The sequence below is a fragment of the Moschus berezovskii genome, chromosome 1, assembly GCF_049115385.1.
Source record: "Moschus berezovskii isolate FMDL1 chromosome 1, NW_MosBer_1.0, whole genome shotgun sequence".
Lineage (NCBI taxonomy): Eukaryota > Metazoa > Chordata > Mammalia > Artiodactyla > Moschidae > Moschus > Moschus berezovskii.
The window spans coordinates 66,917,535-66,934,688 of NC_142460.1; the positions used below are offsets into that span (position 1 = coordinate 66,917,535).

Here is a 17,154-nt window from a genome sequence, read left to right on the forward strand (position 1 = left end):
CACTGAAGGTTGAACATAGTTCTTCAAGCTTATAGTATCTTCAAATATACTATTTGGCATTTACTGATTCCTTAAATATATGAATATAGGATGCCTTTTGCTAAACTATATTCTACATGTAATTCAATGTAATAGCACCATGATCTTTTCACCCTCATCTTTACTGAGGCATAATTGATAAAAATTGTGTATATTTAAGGTATATGACTTAATGTTTTGATATAGGTATACATTTTTAAATAATTGCTGCAATCAAGTAAATTAATATATCCATCACTTCTTTTAGTTACCATTCCTTTCCTTTCTTCCCTGCTTCCTCCCTCCCTATCTTCCTATCTCCATCCTTCCCTTCCTTTTTAGGGAGGGAATACTTAAGATCTACTTTTCTTAGCAAACTTCAAGTATACAATGTGACACTGGTAACCATGTTCACCTTGCTATACGTTAGGCTTTTAGAACTTCATCTTGCGTAACTGAAATCTTGTACCCTTTAACCAGCATCTCCTCTTTTCCCCCTCTCCTGAGCCCTGACAACCATCATTCTACTCTCTTCATCTATGAATGTGACAGTTTTAGATTTCACACACATATGAGATAATGGAATATTTGTCTTTCTTTCTTTGGTTTACATCACTTGACATAACGTTCTCCAGGTTCATGCACGTTGTTTAAATGTCAGGATTTCCTTCCCCTTTAAGGCTGAATAATGTTCCATTGTGTATAGTACAAATTCCACATTTCTTTTCCACTTGCTTTATTCATTCACTCACAAATGGACATATAGGTTCTTCCCATATCTTGGTTATTGTGAATAATGCTACAATGAACATGGGAGAACATATATTAATTTGAGATACTGATTTCATTTCCATAGTTCTATTTTTAATTTTTTGGGAAATATCCGTACTGTTTTCCAAAATGGCTATACCAATTTACATTCTCCTCAGTAGTGTACAAGGTGTAGTCTCCTTTCTGTATATTCTTGCCAACATTTGTTATCTCTTGTCTTTTGATTAATGGCCATTCTAACAAGTATGAAAACTCTCACTTGTTTTCACTGTAAATAAATAAAAACATTGTGGTTTTGATTTGTATTTCTCTGATGATTAGAGATACAGAACACTTTTTCATGTACCTCTTGGCCATTGGTGTGTCTTCTTTTGAGAAATGTCTTTTCAGGTTCTTTACCCATTAATTTTTTTTTTTTTTGCTATTGAGTTGTATGAATTCCTTACATGTTTGGATTTTAATCCCTTATCGTAAATATTTTCTCCCATTAAATAAGTTGTGTTTTCATTTTGTTGATGGTTTCCTCTGGTGTTTAGAAGCCTTTCAGTTTTGATGCATGTTTTTTTTTGGTTTTGTTACCTATGATTTTTGTATCATATCCTAAATATCATTGCCAAGGTACAATGCCAAGAAGCTTTTCTTCTTCTAACAGTTTTATGGTTTCAGGTCTTATGCTTAAGTTTTTATTCCATTTTAAGTTTGCTTTTGTGTATGGAGTGAAATAGGGGTCCAATTTCATTGTTCTGCGTGTGAATATTCAGTTTTCCCAACACCATTTTTGAAATGACTAACATTTTCCCATTGTATATTCTTGACACGCTTGTTGAAGATTTATTGACTCTACAGAAGTGACTTTATTTCCTGCTCTCTATTCTGTTCTATTGGTCTATATATCTGTTTTTATGACCAAACGATACTGTTTTGATTACTGTAGCTTTGTAGTATATTTGGAAATCAGGAAGTGTATGTCTACAGTTTTGTTCTTCTTGCTCAAGTTGGCTTTGGCCGCTTGAAGTCCTTTGTGGTTCCATATGAATTTTATAATTATTTTTATATTTCTGTAAAGAATGACGTTGATATTTTGATAGGGATGGCATTAAATCTGTAGTGGATAGTATGAATATTTTAACAATGTTAATTATTCAAATTTGTGTGCATGCAATGTCTTAATTTATCTATGTCTTTTAAAATTTCCTTCATCAATATCTTATGATTTTGAGTGTACAAATCTTTCACTTCTTCAATTAAGTCCAATCCTAAGTATTTTTTTATTTTTGTTACTGTTATAAATGGGATTATTTTATCAATTTTCTTTTTGGATTGTTCATTGTTTGTGTATGGAAATGTGACTGATTTTTGTGTGTTGATTTTACATCCCACAATTTTACTCAATTTATTAGTTCTATCCTCTTTATTGGGCTTCCCTGGAGGCTCAGCTGGTAAAGAATCTGCCTGCAATGCAGGAGACCTGGATTTGATTCCTGGGTCGGGAAGTTCCCTTGGATAAGGGATAGGCTACCCACTCCAGTATTCTTGGGCTTCCCTGGTGACTCAGATGGTATAGAATTTGCCTACACTGCAGGAGACCTGGGTTTGATCCCTGGGTTGGGAAAAGCCCCTGGAGGAGGGCATGGCAACCCACTCCAGTATTCTTGCCTGGAGAATCCCCAGGGACAGAGGAGCCTGGTGGGCTAGAGTCCATGGGTTCACAAAAAGTCGGACATGACTGAACAACTAAGTACAGCACAGCAAGTTCCTTTTATAACTATTTTGTTGAGAGTTTTAATCATGAAAGTGTGTTTAATTTATAGTTAAATGCTTTTTCTGAGAAATGATCATGTGCTTTTTTTCTTTCAATTTGTTAATGTGTTATTATTCATCCATCAATGGACAATTGATTTGCAAATGTCAAACCATCCTTGCTTCCTAGTTTTAAGTGTGCTGTTTAATTCAGTTTGCTAGTATCTTATGAGGGTTTTTTGCATATATGTTTGTCAGGGGTATTGCCTCATAGTTTTCTTGTGGTATCTTTGTTTGGTTTTGGAATCAGGGTGATGCTGGTCTCATAAAATGAGCTTGGCAATCTTTTTGTATTTTTGGAGGAGTTTTAAAACATTCAGTATTAATTCTTTGAATGTTTTGTAGGACTCACCTATAAAACCATCTGGTCCTGGACTTTTCTTTGTTGGAAGATTTTTGATTACTGATTCAGCCTCTTTATTTGCTATTGGTCTGTTCAAGCTTTCTATTTCTTCTTGATTCAGTTTTGGTAGGTTGTATATTTCTAGGAGCTTGTTCATTTCTTTTAGGTTATTAGTGTATAATTGTTCATATTATTTCCTTATTATCCTTTTCATTTCTAAGGCATCTATTGCAATGTCTCCTCTTTTCATTTCTGATTTTATTTAGCTGAGTCTTTTCTCTTTTTTCTTAGTATAACTAAGGGTTTGCTGATATCTGTATCTTTTCAAAATGTCAGCTTTCAGTTTTGTTGGTTTTTTTCTGTTGGTTTCTATTATTTATCTGGTTTAATTCTTCTATAATCTTTATCAATTCCTTCCCTTTTATTTTTGCTGTTGCAATATCACAAAAGCTTTGATATGTTTTAATTTTCATTGTCTCAAGATATTTCTAAAATTCTCTTTTGCTTTATTCTTTGACACACTTGTAATTCTATAGTGTGTTGTTTAGTTTTCACACATTTGTAAAATTTTTTTGTCAAGATGGTATTGATTTATAGTTTCATCCTCTTATGGTCAGTAAAGGTACTTGAAATGATTTTGATCTTTAATTTGTTAAAACTTTCTTTTTGATCTAATTTATTATGATTTATTTATGATCTATTTATTCTGACTAATGTTCTGTGTTTGTTTGAGAAGTATATGTATTTTGTTGTTGGGTTGGAAAGTTCTTTATATGTCTGTCAGGTTCATTTGGTCTGCAATGTTGTTCAAGTTAGCTATTTTTTTATTGATCTTCTGTCTGTGTGTTCTATCCATTATTTTAAGTGAGTTGTTCAAATCCTATACTATTCCTGTATTGCTGTTAATTTCTCCTTTTAGATTTGTCAGTATTTGCTTTATGTATTTAACTGCTCCAATGTTTCATGCTTACGTATTTATAATAGCTATATCTTCCTACTGAATTGAGACTTTATCATTTATAATGACCTTTGTCTCTAGAGACAGTTTTTGACTTAAATTTTATTTTCTCTGATATAATAGCCACTTCTGCTTTCTTTTTATTACTATTTGCATAAGTATCTTTCTTCATGCCCTCACTTGAAGATATGTGTCTGAAATAGACTGTATTAAGCCTAAAGTGAGTTTCTTATAGACAGTGTATCACTAGACTTTGTTTTTAATCCATTCAGGCACTTAATGCCTTTTGATTGGGGAACTACATCCATTTACATTTAAAGTAATTATTGATGGGTAAAGACTTATTATTTCCATTTTATTAATTATTATGTCAGTTTTGCAGTTGTTCTTGCTTTTTCTTTTCCACTTGTCTTCTTTTGTTATTTGATGATTTTTGTAGTGATTCTTTTGACTCTTTTCTTTATCTATTATAGGGTTTTTTCTTTATGGTTATCTTGAGCTAACATAAAATTTATTGCAATTATAAGCATCTCTTACATGTTGATAACTTCAATCACAAATAAAAACTCTATATTTTTACTCCCTTTTCCTACACATTTTGTGTTCTTATAGTCAGAGTTTGCTTCTTTTTCTACTGTGTATCCATTAAAAATTTTTATCTTTTACTGTTATATTAGGGTTAAAATGAGCAACCCACTCCAGTACTCTTGCCTGGAAAATTCCATGGATAGAGGAGCCTGGTAGGCTACAGTCCATGGGGTTGCAAAGAGTCGGGCATGACTGAGTGACTTCACTTTCAGGGTTAAAATTAATTTAGACACCACCATTACAGTTAGTGTTACAATGTTAAATTATTCTGTGAAATGGCAATCCATTCCAGTATCCTTTCCTGGGAAATCCCATGGGCAGAGGAGACTGGCTGGCTACAGTTCATGGGGTCACAGAAGAGTCAAATAAAACTTACTGTCTAAACAGTCCATTAATAAGTTTTATCTTTTTACTGTTAGGGTAGAAACTATTTTAGGCACCATAATTACAACTAATATTATAATGTCAAGTTATTCTATATTTGTCATAGCTTTACTTTTGTCAGTGAGATTTATGTTTTCATGTTGCTGTTTGGTATGTTTCAATTTGAAGAACTCAAGCATTTCTTGTGTAATAAGAGAGGCTGGGTGGTCATGAACACTGTCAATTTTTGTTTGTCTATAAAGACTTTATATCCCCTTCAATTTTCAGCTTTATTGAGGTATAATTAACAAATAAAATTGTAAGACACTTAAAATGTACATCGTGATTTGATATATGTGTACGTTGTGGAATGATTTGTCTCTCCTAATTAGTGATCACTTATGTTGATGTCTATAGTCTGTTATAGACTATATGGGCTAATTTGGTGGGGGAAGCTAAGTGAAATAAGTCAGACAAAGAGACAAAAACTGTTTAATGTCACTCATATGTTGAACCTAAAAATACAACAAACTCATAGTTATTTTGGAACTATTGACTATAACAGAAAAGAAGCAGACTCACAGACATAGAGAACAAACTAGTGATCGCTAGAGAGAAGTGGGGAGGGGCAATGCAAGGGTAGGGGAATACAGGGTACAAGCTATTATGTATGAAATAAGCTACAGATATATATTGTATAATATGGGGAATATAGCAGTATTTTATAATAACTATAAATGAAATATAACTTTAAAAGTTGTGAACTTGTAAACAATGCTACTATGAACATTGGGGTGCATGTATCTTTTCAAATTAGTGTTTTTTTTTTTTTACCCAGAAGTGAAATTGCTGAGTCATATGGTAGTTCTATTTTTAGTTTTTTCTAAAAAGCTTCCATGCTGAGGGTGTGGAGAAAAGGGAACCCTCTTACACTGTTGGTGGGAATGCGAACTAGTACAAACACTATGGAGAACAGTGTGGAGATTCCTTCAAAAACTGGAAATAGAACTGCCATACGACCCAGCAATCCCACTGCTGGGCATTCACACCGAGGAAACCAGAATTGAAAGAGACATGTGGATTTCCCATCGTGCTGAGGCGGGTGGCATGGCGGAGAAGGATGACACCGGATTTTGACGAAGAGGTGGTTTTTGAGAATTCTCCACTTTACCAGTACTTACAGGATCTGGGACACACAGACTTTGAAGTATGTTCTTCTCTGTCACCAAAAGCAGAAAAAAGCACAGTGACAGAGGGACAGCAAAAGCCTCCTGCAAGAGTCCTGCCAAAATACCTGGAATATTATAGTCACTCAGTGAATGTAAACTCCATTTACTGGCCTGCTCAGGAAATGAACTAATAAGCAAGGCATCCTGTTAAAAGCGGCTGAAACCATCAAGAGTTGGATTTTGGCTCAGTCCAGTAAGAATGATGACTTACTTCACAAGTTGGTGGAGCCATCTTCATTCTTCAGTGATACTAGGACTGTGGTAAGCAACCCTATTAAGTGGATCCTGTTATTATCCTCTTTGCAGATGAGGAAACTGAACAGAAAAATTAACTTGCTTAAGTTGTGGGACCAGGATATAAACCAGGCACTAAGTCTTGACACTGAGACTTGTTGAGGGATATTGGATTCCGACTCGATTCACTCCATACTATACTGCAACAGGAAGTCCTGTTACAAGAGGATGTGGAGCTGATTGAGCTGCTTGATCCCAGTATCCTGTCTGCAGGGCAACCTCAACAACAGGAAAATGGACACCTTCCAACACTTTGCTCCCTGGCAACCCCTAATATTTGGGATGTCTCAGTGATATTTGCCTTCATTAGTTTGCTTGTTATGCTTCCCACTTGGTGGATTTTATCTTCCTGTCTGGTATGAGGAGTGATTCTATTTGTTTATCTGATCATAAGAGCTTTGCGATTATGGAGGACAGCAAAACTACAAGTAACTCTAAAAAAATACAGTGTCTATTTGGAAGATATAGCCACAAATAGCTGAGGTTTTACAAACCTTGTGAGAAAAGCTTTATGTCTCATTCAAGAAACTGAAGTCATTTCCAGAGGATTTACACTGGTCAGTGCTGCTTGCCCATTTAATAAAGCTGGACAGCATCCCAGTCAGCATCTCATCGGTCTTCGGAAAGCTGTCTACAGAACTGTCAGAGCCAACTTTCAAGCAGCAAGGCTAGCTACCCTATATAGGCTGAAAAACTACCCCCTGAACTCTGAGAGTGACAATGTAACCAACTACATCTGTGTGGTACCTTTTAAGGAGCTGGGCCTTGGACTTAGTGAAGAGCAGATTTCAGAAGAGGAGGCACATAACCTTGCAGATGGCTTCAGCCTGCCTGCGTTGAAGGTTCTGTTTCAGCTCTGGGTGGCACAGAGTTCAGAGTTCTTTAGGCGGCTAGCCCTGTTACTTTCTACAACAAATTCACCTCCTGGGCCCTTACTTACTCCAGCACTTTTGCCTCATCGTATCTTTTTTTTAAAATTTTTTAATTTTTTCAAAAACAATTTTAGGAATCTTTACATAAAAACAACCTTATCTTAAAATGGAGTAACTTTGGTTTTACGAGCAGCAAGCAAAGTACAGAAGCAAAAATGCGTTACAGGAGCATTAAGTTCTACATTAGGTCACAGCGTCTAATCTGAAATCACACCCATAATATAATTTTTCAGGATATCTGGGAAATAGTTATTTCCCAGGATGTCTGAACCATAGCTACTCTATTTTGACTTTTAATTGTAAAAAAAAAAAAATTTTTTTTTAATAGCCAAAGCAGATTTCACCATTAATGACGTCAGTGTTTTTCTAGGTATGAGAAGATGCAAGAATTGGAACGCATAAAACCTTTTTCTGAAAAGATTTCTATCTGAAGGCCTGTTCTGTCAGTTTTTTTTTTATTTTCAGAGCACAGAGTGCCTCATTCCTGATTTTCACCCTGAACTTCTCTCAGGGGGTGTTGAAAGTCAGCAGCTTGCAATGGTCATGATGTAATCTTTGTAGGGGCAGCTGGCAAGGACCAACTTCCAGTCAGCAGGGTTCCTTCATAGCCACATATCTGACCATGTGACACCATTTCATGGCCATTGTGTCCCGAGGTGCTGGGAAGGCTCATTCCCAGATCTAGGGAAGTGGCCTCATCGTATCTTATCTGATGTGACTCAAGGTCTACCTCATGCTCTTCTGCCTGTTTGGAAGAGCTTAAGCACAGCTATGAGTTCTACCAGTACTTTGAAACTCAGCACCAGTCGGTACCCCAGTGTTTATCCATAACTCAGCAAAAGTCAAGAGAACTGAGTAATGTTCACACAGCAGTACGCAGCTTGCAGCTGCATCTGACAGCATTACTGAATGAGGTAATAATTCTTGAGGATGAACTTGAAAAGCTTGTCTGTACTAAAGAAACACAAGAACTAGTGTCAGAAGCTTATCAAATTCTAGAACAGAAATTAAAGTTAATTCAGCCCCATGTTCAAGCAAGCAACAATTGCTGGGAAGAGGCCATTTCTCAAGTGGACAAATTGCTACGAAGAAATACAGATAAAAAGGGTAAACCTGAAATGGCGTGTGAGAACCCACGCTGTACTGTGGTACCTTTGATGCAGCCTCCTCTACACATTGCAGACAAAGATCCAATCCCTGAGGAGCAGGAGTTAGAAGCTTATGTAGATGATACTGATATGGACACTGATTTCAGAAAGGATGATTTTTATTACTTGTCTCAAGAAGACAGAGAGAGACAGAAGCGTGAACATGAAGAATCCAAGAGGGTGCTCCAAGAACTGAAGTCTGTGCTGGAATTTAAAGCATCAGAGGCAGAAAGGCAGAAATGGAAGCAGCTTCTGTTTAGTGATCATGCTGTGTTGAAATCCTTGTCTCCTGTAGACCCAGTGGAACCCATAAGTAATTCAGAACCGTCAGTGGATTCAGATATGGGGAAAGTTGGTAAAAATGATACTGAAGAGGAAAATAATAAAACCTCTACAGCTGACAATGAAATAAGTAGTAGGACTGAGTATTTATGTGAATACCCTCTAGATGGTAAAAATAAAGACAATTCTGCAAATGAAGTCTTCTTCCAAGGAGCTGAAAAAAGAGCACATTACCAATGTGAGAGTGAAGATGAGTCTCCGCAGGCAGATGTAGATGGCCTGGCTCCTACCCACCCAGCCCCCAGGGTCTCATCACAGCCCTCCATCAAGCAGAGGCTGGCACAGCTACAGCTGTCCCCTGATTTCACTTTCACTGCTGGCCTTGCTGCCGAAGTGGCTGATAGATCTCTCTCCTTTACCACCATGCAGGAACAGACTTTTCGTGATGAGGAGGAAGAACAAATAATACAAGAAAATGAAAATGAGGTGTAGAAGAAAAGTAAGAACCAAGATTTATGTGAAGGATTTTATTCTTTTTTTGTGAAAGTGTTTTAACTTCAAGACTAGCTATAACGCTGGAAAGGGAAAATGAGTGTAAGTGTACTGTATTTAAAGCTAAGATGTGAATTTATAGGAAGAACCTGGGTTTGAACAACTGATCTGGAAATACTAGTTACCTATGAATGGCAGACCTTTTAGGAGAATAAGAGAAAGGTAGGGGCTCTCTTGAATAAATTGCTATTTTATTTGCGGCACAACTGATTGACTTGGAAACTCTTTAAGTAATCTTTAATAACAAATGAATTTATCATTTCTTGCCAGAATTTACTACCATAAAATGACTGGGATAATTCTGTTGCAAGAACATTAACATTTAGTAAGGCTCCTTTTTACTGTATTCTCGCAGTTAATAACTGCAGCTATTATGTCAATAACAAGTTGTTTGTATTTAATTTTTGTTTATACCAGTCTTAAAGATACATGTTCTGAATAAAAAAAGTTGAATTCATGAAAAAAAAAAAAGACATGTGTACCCCAATGTTCATCACAGCACTGTTTATAATAGCCATGATATGGAAGCAACCTAGATATCCATCGGCAGACGAATGGATAAGAAAGCTGTGGTACATATACACAATGGGATATTACTCAGCCATTAAATAGAATGCATTTGAATCAGTTCTAATGAGGTGGATGAAACTGGAGCCTATTATACAGAGTGAATTGAATCAGAAAGAAAAACACCAATACAGTATATTAACACATATATATGGAATGTAGAAAGATGGTAATGGTGACCCTACATGCAAGACAGCAAAAGAGACAAAGATAAAGAACAGGATTTTGGACTCTGTGGGAGAAGATGAGAGTGGGATGATTTGAAAGAATAGCACTGAAACTTGTATATTACTCTAAGTGAAATAGATCGCCAGTCCAGGTACGATGCATGAGACAGGGTGCTCAGGGCTGGTGCACTGGGACGACCCTGAGGGATGGGATGGGAGGGAGGTGGGAGGGTGGTTCAGGGTGGGGGACACGTGCACACCCGTGGTTGATTCATGTCGATGTATGGCGAAAGCTACTACAATATTGTAAGGTAATTAGCCTCCAATTAAAATAAATAAATTTAAAAAAACCCTCCATATTGTTTTCTGTAGCAGCTTACACTCCCACTAACAGTATTTTAGGGTTCCCTTTCCTCACATCTTCACCAACATTTGTAATTTGTAGACTTTTTGATGATGGCTATTCTGAGAGGTATGTGGTGATATCTCATTGTGGTTTTGATTTGCATTTCCCTGATTATTAGCAATGTTGAGTATTTTTTCATGCGCCTGTTGGACTCTGCATTTCCTCTCTGGAAAAATGTCTATTTAATTCTTCTGCCTATTTTTTAATCTGTTTGGTTGTTTTTTGATGTTAAGTTGTATGAGCTGTTTATATATTTTGTATGTTAATCCATCAGTATCATTTGTACATATTTTCTATCATTCAGTAGGTTATCTTTTCGTCAGTGGTTTTCTTTGCTGTGCCAAAGCTTTTAAGTTTAACTAGGTCTCATTTGTTTATTTTTGCTATCATTTCCTTCACTTTAAAAGAAGATCCAAAAATACTACCATGCTTTTTATTAAAGAATGTTCTGCCTATGTTTTCCTCTAGGAGTTTTACAGTTTCAGGTCATACATTTAGGTCTTTAATCCACTTTCATTATTTTTGTATATGGTGTCAGAGAATGGCTTTAATTTCATTCTTTTACAGCTGTCCAGTTTTCCCAGCACCACTTATTAAAGAGACTCTTTTCTCAGTGGAATATTCTTGCCTCCTTTGTCATAGATTAATTGGCCATAAATGCATGGATTTGTTTCTGGGCTCTCTGTTCTGTTCCATTGTTCCATGTGTCTGTTTTATGCCCATCCCATACTGATTACGTTAGTTCTGTAGCATAGCTTGAAGTCAGGGAGCATAGTTCCTTTAGCTCTATTCTTCTTTTTGTTTTGGCTATGCAGGGTCTTTAGTGTTTTTCTATACAGATTTTAAAGTTATTTGTTCTGGTTCAGTGAAAAATACCATTGGTATTTTGATAGGAATTGCACTGAATCCATAGATTGCCTTGGGTAATATAGTCATTTTCACAATATTGAGCCGAAGGCATGTCCATTAGAAATAAAATTTAACAGAAGTCTGGATTCTTGCCAGTCCTTCCTCTGCATTAAGATGGTTAAAGATCTTTCCACATGATGACACATGACCAGAAAATTGAAGCCATTGCTTCAGTTTCAGGTGCCCACTAAACAAAAGACATTTTGAAAAATTAAAAAAATAAGACATGGTTCCTGCTCTCAGGAAAAAACCAAAACCAAACAAACAAAAAACTATAAAATAGAGGAAGAGAATGGTAACATTAGTGTTTCTAAGGAAGTGTTATGACTTCTGATTAGTAAGGTATTAATCAGTCTTATCTGGGGTAATCAGAGCAGCCATCTGAAAAATGTGATATTAAGAGGGCATTGCAGAAGGGCTCAATGTGATCAAGGATAAGATCTTAGTCAACTCAGTGTTTTAAATCAGTTAACTGCCTTTTTAGGAACTCTTGACTTTCTGATACTTTGTTAATTCTTGATGGCCCAATATAAGTCAGTGCAGGGTTAACTGATTTTCCCAGTGAACTCAGGTCAGCTAACCTTTATCTGACTTCAAACTCCCATTTCATTCTTTTCATAATCCAGCCATAAGATCAAGTGACCTTCTCAGTAACTTAATTTTTCAAGTTTTGCCGAAAGTGTTTTCACTGGTTCCTTGTAACTCTGTATGGGATAAATCATGAGAAAATTTAACAAAGGCTTGTGTATCTACTTTTGTTGATGAATCATTTGCTTCTAGTCCTGGATTCTCCTACCTCTTCCTGCCTCATTAACTCTAATTGCTTCTATTCTGTTAACAAGTGGTTTTGTCTGCATTTTTGTTGGAAACAAAAGATCCTGTGAAGGTGGAGTCTGTCATGAGTAAAAATTATGTCAATGGAAGTGAATTATAGTCTAACCTCTTTTCCTTTAAATATAGACTTGAAATTATCATTTCGACATAAGGATTCAATAATCTGAGTTGGAACCAGTTCTGAGTTAATGCTGTACTGAGGGATGTTCCATTCCTGAACAGAGCAGGGGATTTAACGGCAATCTGTCAGCTAAATTATAATCTTTGAAAATCTCCCCCAAATGCTTTTTTTCTAGGTTCCTTACATACTTCTCAGGATATATTTGTACCTAAAGCAGACTAACGAGCCTGAAAAAACTGTGGATTTGCCATTTCCATTGATTTGTGGCCATTAAATGGAAACCCCTGAATCTACTAGTGGACGTGAGTCAGCTGCCGGAATTTGCTCATGAAGAGCCTCTCTACCTGTTCATCTGTCTTGGGCTGGGGGGCAGCTCTGAAGATAGTCCTGAGAAGTCCAGTGTTACAGAGCTATTTTCCAGGGCCTCAAGTTATATCTTGTGGTTGTGGTTGCCTGAGGGTCTAGGCTTATACTATAAATTCACCTATAGGGAAACTGACTCAAAATCACATTACATGTTGGCTCAGTGATAATTATGGAGATGATACAATATGTAAAAATACAAACAGAAACTGAACAAACTGGACCCCAATTGAAGTTCTGATTATGATGGGAAGTTCTTTTTGAATTTTACAAGTCTTTTGGGATTAAGTGAATTATGGTAATTAAACCTTTATCAGTGTTTGGGACATAGTAGGTGCCAAGTACATGTTTTTCTCCTTTGTCTTCCCTTCCTTTCCCTGTGAATGTAAAAACAATGATCATGTAAACTGACAAACATACCAGTCGATTAATTACTAAGCAAATCATTTTTAGGTACCTTACTGTGTGTTTGGTGTTACAGGATTTGTGTAGGACACCAGAGATGTTACATAATGGCCAAATCCTTAAAAATGTTATTATTAATTATTTTTAATGTTTTAAAATGTATATCACATAAAAACGACTATTTTAAAATTACTTTAACAAAAATTTTAATCAAAACAAGTGTATAGTTCCGTGGCATTTAATATATTCATAATGTTGTGCAATAATCACCCCTGTCTTCTGAACTTTCTTATTTTCTCAAGCTGAAACTTTGTATCCATTAAATAATTATACCCCATTTCTTCCTCCCCTAGCCTCTGGTAATCACTATTCATTTTACTTTCTGTTTTTATAAGTTTGACTCTTCTGGTATCTCAAATATGTACAATTATGCAGTAGTTGTCTTTTTGTGACTCACCTATTTCACTTAGCATAATGTCCTTAAGGTTCATCCATGTTGTAGCATGTATCCGAATTTCCTTCATTTTTAGGGTTGAATAAGGAGCCTGGTAGGCTGCAGTCCGTGGGGTCGCTAAGGGTCGGACACGACTGAGCGACTTCACTTTCACTTTTCACTTTCCACTTTCACACATTGGAGAAGGAAATGGCAACCCACTCCAGTGTTCTTGCCTGGAGAATCCCAGGGACGGGGGAGCCTGGTGGGCTTCCGTCTATGGGGTCACACAGAGTCGGACACGACTGAAGTGACTTAGCAGCAGCAGCAGCAGCAGCAACATATCATTGTATTTATATAGCCCATTTTGTTGATTCATTCATCTGTTGATGGACATTTGGCTATAGTGAACAATGCTACTATGAACTGAGAGGTACAAATGTATGTTTGGGTGCCTACTTTCAGTTTTTTTGGGTATATATCTAGAATGGAATTGCCGGATCAAATGGTAACTCTATTTTTAATTTTTTGAGGAAATGCCAAATTGTTTTATGTAGTGGCTGTGCCATTTTACGTTCCTACCAGCAATGCACAAGAGTTCCAATTTCTCCATATTCTCATCATACTGTTATTTTCCACTTTTAAGAAATAACAGCCATCCTAATGAGTGAAAGATTATCTTTTTGTGGTGTTGCTTTACATTTTTTCTAATGACTAGAGGTGTTGACATTTTTTCATGTGCTTATTGACCATCTGTATATCATTTTTGGAGAAATTCCTTTTCAAGTCCCTTTTCCATTTTTGAATTGGGTTGCTTATATTTTCATGTTAAGTTGTAAAAGTTCTTTAAATATTCTGGAAATTAATCTCTTACCAGATACCTGACTTGCAAATATTTTCTCCCATTCTATGAGTTGTCTTTTCACTCTCTTGATAGTGTGCTTTGGTGCACAAAAGTTTTTAATTATGATGCAGTTCAATTTATCTGTATTGTGTTTTCTGTGTTATTTAAAGAAATCATTGTAATTCCTATATAAAGATTTTTCCTTATTAAGAAACATGCTTTTTTTTTTTTTTTGTAAAGAAAAGTCTTAATGGAACTAGACCAATGGATAATCATTTCTAATTGAAGAGGGTAAAAACTAAGTATATAGTTGTTCAGAAAAGGAGAGAACAATCCAAGTTCCTGAAAGAATCTTAATTTTACATTAATTTACTTCTAGCAAGAAGAGACAAATTGGAAAAACAGAAGATGCAGTGTTTGCCCAATCAAAAGGGAGCTCTAGGATGAAGACAAACACTTGGAGTAAGTGATTGTTGGATAATCATTTCAAAGAAATAATTTGGATTTGTATAGTACTTTGTTTATATTTATTGATTACATATGCTTTTATCTCCCTAATCCAAATTAACCTTCAGGAACAGGAGAAAGCTTGTTTTGAGGTGGTAGACCGATGGTGCATGGGAGTAAATGGTTAAGCAATTTTTGTAAGCAAGTAAATCTAATTTTGCGATCCAATCTGGGAGATCCTTCACTTGTCACTGAAAATTTCCATTTGTATGGTTAATATTTTTTAATGTCATGCCAATCATCCTATCAAATACCTTTCACATCACAGTATGAATTTGCAATAAAATACTGAGTAGTTCCTTAAGATTGTATGGGTCTGTTAAAAATTCCAAACTGAATTTTATTGCGCTCTAATAGTTCAAGGCTAACTCTCAATTTCTGTTTGTTATATAATTTTTTGTTGGACTGGTATTCAAACACACCATTCCTTTATCCTATTCCTTTATTTCTTGGGGGCTGAATTTTCTTCTTAGAACTAGTTGATCCCCAACTTTGGGGCCAGATCATGCAGGGTCCTGTGTGTCTAGAGTAGACCAGATGTATGCATTTTATCTGGCATGGACTGGGCAGCCATTGAGGAGACAGGATTATATAGGTTTGTAGGAAGGCTCGCTCTGACAGCATTATGGAAAAGGGACTCAAAGCAGGTAGGATGGGGCTGATGGTTTTAATTCTTCCCTTTTCCTTTCATATCACAACCTCACTGGGGAAAGGATCCTTATATTGGGTATCATAATCCCATGCTGAAAGAGGGAGAAAGGGGTTTTCAAAACAGAAATACAACCAACACCCAAACACAAACATGTTCCTATGGGTTTCTGCTGTCAAAATCCTGAGATGTCTTTTGTAATGTTTACCAGGCAGCCAGCCCGTCAAGCAGGCTCACTAGCACTGAGCTTTCACCTTCCTTTTTTGTAAGCTGGCAGATTTCTTCACTTGCAGTTTGCTTAAATTCTCTGTAGAGCAACTGCTCAGATGCTGAACCTTGGCAATTGGGACATGCAATTTATATTCTGAAATGAAAGCTCTATATTTGTAATTTCCCCTTGAAAAATTTCAAATATATACAACAAGAGAGAGGATGTTATGATTTCTCCCATACATTTCCATCATCCGTGTTCAGTAATTAGGAATATTTTGCCATATTTGCTTTATTACTAAACATATTTTTTGCCAAATTATCTTAAAGCTAATTCCAGACCTCATGTCATTTCATGCCTACATGCTTCTGTGGGCACCTTGTAAAAATATAAACATTTTATTATGTAACTACAATTCCATCATCCTATTGAATGATATTAAGAAGAATTCCTTGGTATTCTCTAATATACAGCCTACATTCAAATGTCCCTGATTGTCTAAAAATATCTTTCTATAGATGGTTTGCTGAACTAAGATCCAAATATGATCAAATATATTTTATAAACATTCTGTTGTGCCCCAGATATTAGGCTTTTCCCCCACCTAACAATTTCCTTAATCCTAGCCTTTTCAGTTTGCATTTGGGTAAACTACAATTTTGGAAGCCATTCAAATTCATTTCATTAAAATAGTTACTATGTGTTTTAGGCTGAATAATGACCCCTGGTAATCAGTTCAGTTCAGTTCAGTCGCTCAGTTGTGTCTGACTCTTTGTGACCCCATGAACCACAGCATACCAGGCCTCCCTGTCCATCACCAACTCCCGGAGTTCACCCAAACTCATGCTCATTGAGTCGGTGATGCCATCCAAACATCTCATCCTCTGTCATCCCCTTCTCCTCCTGCCCTCAATCTTTCCCAGCATCAGGGTCTTTTCCAATGAGTCAGCTCTTCACATCAGGTAGCCAAAGGATTGGAGTTTCAGCTTCAACATCAGTCCTTCCAATGAACACCCAGGACTGATCTCCTTTAGGATGGACTGGTTGGATCTCCTTGAAGTCCAAGGGACTCTCAAGAGTCTTCTCCAGCACCACAGTTCAAAAGCATCAATTATTTGGTGCTCAGCTTTCTTTACAGTCCAACTCTCACATCCATACATGACCAGTGGGAAAACCATAGCCTTGACTAGACAGACCTTTGTTGGTAAAGTAATGTCTCAGCTTCTTAATATGCTATCTGGTAATAAAACGGGTCCTAATCTCAGGAAACTGTGAATGTTACCTTCTACTGCAAAAGAATCTTTGCACATGTGATTAAATTAAGGTTCTCTCCATGGGGAGAGCATCCTGGATCAACAGGTGGGCAATAAATATAATCACAAGTGTCCTTTTAAGAAAGAGGCAGAGGGAGATTTGACACAGGTTGAAAGACCATGTGATGGAAGTAGAAGGAAAGAGAA

General features: G+C 36.4%; 1 long non-coding RNA gene and 1 pseudogene across 1 annotated transcript in view; both read left to right on the forward strand.

Annotated features, from left to right (window-relative positions):
* The first annotated feature begins 5,927 nt into the window (after nt 1–5,927).
* On the forward strand, nt 5,928–12,812 carry LOC129551374 (vezatin-like; annotated as a pseudogene).
* A 1,904-nt stretch (nt 12,813–14,716) lies between these two features.
* Nucleotides 14,717–17,154, forward strand: part of LOC148778744 (uncharacterized) — a 49,656-nt gene continuing 47,218 nt past the window's right edge. Inside the window, exon 1 of the long non-coding RNA XR_016038198.1 lies at nt 14,717–14,789. This is a non-coding gene — a long non-coding RNA (uncharacterized LOC148778744). The remainder of the gene's footprint in view (nt 14,790–17,154) is intronic.